Source organism: Rissa tridactyla, chromosome 3 (assembly GCF_028500815.1).
Source record: "Rissa tridactyla isolate bRisTri1 chromosome 3, bRisTri1.patW.cur.20221130, whole genome shotgun sequence".
Classification (NCBI taxonomy): domain Eukaryota; kingdom Metazoa; phylum Chordata; class Aves; order Charadriiformes; family Laridae; genus Rissa; species Rissa tridactyla.
In genome coordinates, this window is record NC_071468.1 from 47,341,812 (window position 1) to 47,344,842 (window position 3,031).

A 3,031-nucleotide genomic window follows, 5' to 3' on the forward strand; every position below is an offset into this window, starting at 1 on the left:
GCACAGCAGAGAATACAGTGATTAAAAGTCTTTATTGGTCCTTGGCTACAGACTACTGTAAGGTGCTTTTGAAAATATAAGGTTGAGTAAAAAACTTTGTTCGGTTCGGAATTTATTTCCAGGTATGCTGTGCAGCTACATAACAAGTCTCCTGCCATAGACACATGAGCTGCAGTCTGATGGACTGCAATCAAAAGAAGGCTAGGGACTGTAGTATGAAAGTTCATCCTTGAATATTTATGACACAGGTCCCTGCTCCAGGCTTCCTTTGAAGGACGCTTAAGCTAAGGTCTGACATGCATCAAAGATTTAATTTAGAGAAAAATTGTTGCATCTCACCTTCCCTTAGTCCTTCCTCTGCTACCAACAAAGTTTCTCTGTTACACGCTTTGCTCTGTGGCCAAAGCATGTCTCACAAGCCAGACTCAGCAGAGTTGCACACAACTTCCCTTCATCTTCAGAGAAACACGTGGCCTCTGAGACAGTGAGCTCTTGTGTAGGGCCATTTTTCCCCAGGCGGTCTGAGATTGTGTCCCACACCAACCATGCTCCAGAAGAGCAATTATAGTCATTTTATATGAATTAAATGTAACCATTGGTAAGGCCCTGATCTCTGAAGCTATTGCTATTTCGCATCTGTGATTTACATAGTATTATTCATGTGGCGTGGGTAGCCAGTGCTGACTTAAAAAATAACTGTAATAGCAGCCAGGGACTTAAGAGGTCTTCATAGTATTTTTTTCCATGATTATATTCATAACTTATGTCTATTTTATAATGAATCAACTGCCTGGATTGGTTTTCTAAAACCTTTCTTACAGCAGAACAGATGGCCCTAGAATAGCCATGCATTCCCTACTGTCCAGGATCACTGAAACAGTCAGGGTTTTGTTTTCTCTAGATTCACCTAATGAGCACCTCTGGAAGGAAAATGAAGCTGCAGTAAAGGTGAAGGGCAAAAGATGAAAAAACACAGGCATCATGATGTTTAAAATACTTACCTTCTTTTTTTTCCTAACAATTATAATCTTGTAACTATTCAGAAAATGCTCTGGAGCTAACTGGCAGCTGAGCAAAAGCTAATGGTTGCGGTATTCGATTAACTGAGGTACCCAGCCCCACGAGGTGTATTGATTTTCAGATGTGCTGATTGTATGCCCTTTTGAGAGCACTGGAGGCAGCTGTCTAAATTTGAGAAAGTTTGGATTAAAATCTAGACCGTTCCATAAACATTCGTCCACATACTTGAAACAAAATCACAGATCCTTAACTGGTTCATTGTGCAAGCTTGGATGTGGATACAAGTTTGTTGTAATATATTTGCTTTCTGTAGCAATCTTCACAAGCTATGCAGAAGAAAAGAGATGTCTTAATGCCTGGCATCTCCAGTGTAGCTTTCTGTTCCTCTGCACAGAGCTGGGAAAGTTTTGGAGGAATCAGGATTGATATAAGAAAGTGATATACATAATGGGGTGGGAACAATGGGGCAGAGGTAAAAATCTCCTCTGTATTTAAAAGAAAATTCAGGCGTTTAAGAAAAAAAACTCCCTGAGGTGTTTTCTGCCCACTCGGAACCGTTTCCTGCTGACTGTGTCACTAGGAATTTGAAAACTAACATCTGAGTCCTTTACAAATCAAGCCACTTTCCCGGCCAGCCAGCCCGCTGCAGCGAGCCAAGTCCCCGTTCTACTGTGGGCTTTACACAACACCCGTAGCCACAGCAGAGGTGCCCGTAAGGGCAGTTAAGGACAAGAAAACCTGCACATACAACTGGGCTGGCCCGTGGCCACCCAGAGTCTGTTGCAGCACAGTCCCTGTCTCACCACATTGGCTATAAGGACGTTACGGGTGCCTGTGCTGAAAGCCTTATAAAATCAAGGTGAAGAACAGCAACTGCTCCCCCTTCTCCTACGCGTTAGACCTTTTTCTTTCTGCATTGGAGTAAGGCCCACCTTCAAAAGGGAAAGGTAATCTAAGAAATAAGTGCACGTGAAGATGGAGGATTATATAATCCCCAGTAAGAGGTTTTTTGGGGTCTGCTATTATACTGCTCGTATGAGTGACTGAGTGGGCGAGTGAGAGACGTTTGTGTGACTTCACAGCCCCATCCAAATACGATAGTCCTTATCAGTGCTGCACCCACCCGGTGCTTGACCATGAGGGCAACTCAGCGCCCAGAAGCAGGGGTCTGGGCTTGCTGGTCTTCTTTTCTTTCAATCAAACGTCTTGAATTTAAAGCTAGACCTTGCTGCCTTCTCTGACAGGAGACGTAGATATGTTTGGCTCCGTACCATTACAGGAGCTATGGCAAATCACTTACAATGCTCTGAAAGCCATGTGAGTGGTACGTTCCCTAATGCGGTACACACAGACCTTGTTAGCAAGAACTGGCTCATGCTGGGAGCTCTGCCTGTCTGCTAATAGCAACATTAATGGGGAACATGAGAAGCATTTTTCATAATTGTGCTACTGGAAAAAAACTAAAAATCACTTAGCTACAGGATGGCAATCTAAGCGTGCTCTCCCACTCCCCCACAGAGCCAAAAATCCCTCTCTAAAACCTGCTGCTAAAGCCCCAGGGCAGAATTTAGCAGGTGCTGACTGCTGTCCCTGGCCCACGTCGCTCCTCTGTTCCCCTGTTCCCTTTAGGCAGCCTCAGCTCCCCAAGATTTTGGGCAGTGCACAGCACATTTCTGAGTTTAAAGGAATGACATTAACTCAAGGTGCGAGCCTTTAGAAAGGGTATTTATTTGGAATTTGTCCCAAACTCATCCACCTCCACCACCTGACCAATTTCTGATGGTAGATTTGGCAATGGCATTTTCCTGTCTTGAAGAAGGTTACCTGCCCAACCTGTTGCTGAGGCCACGAGGGATATAGCGAGTGAAAACTACCATGAAGAACTGCCATAAAAATGCAAAGGAAAAAAAAATAGTGACATTTCATTTTGCCATTTCTCTGTCCAAACAGAGATAGAAACTGTCCAGAAATGTTTTGGGCACAGGTGTAGGCAGAAGCATCCCCTGTTTCT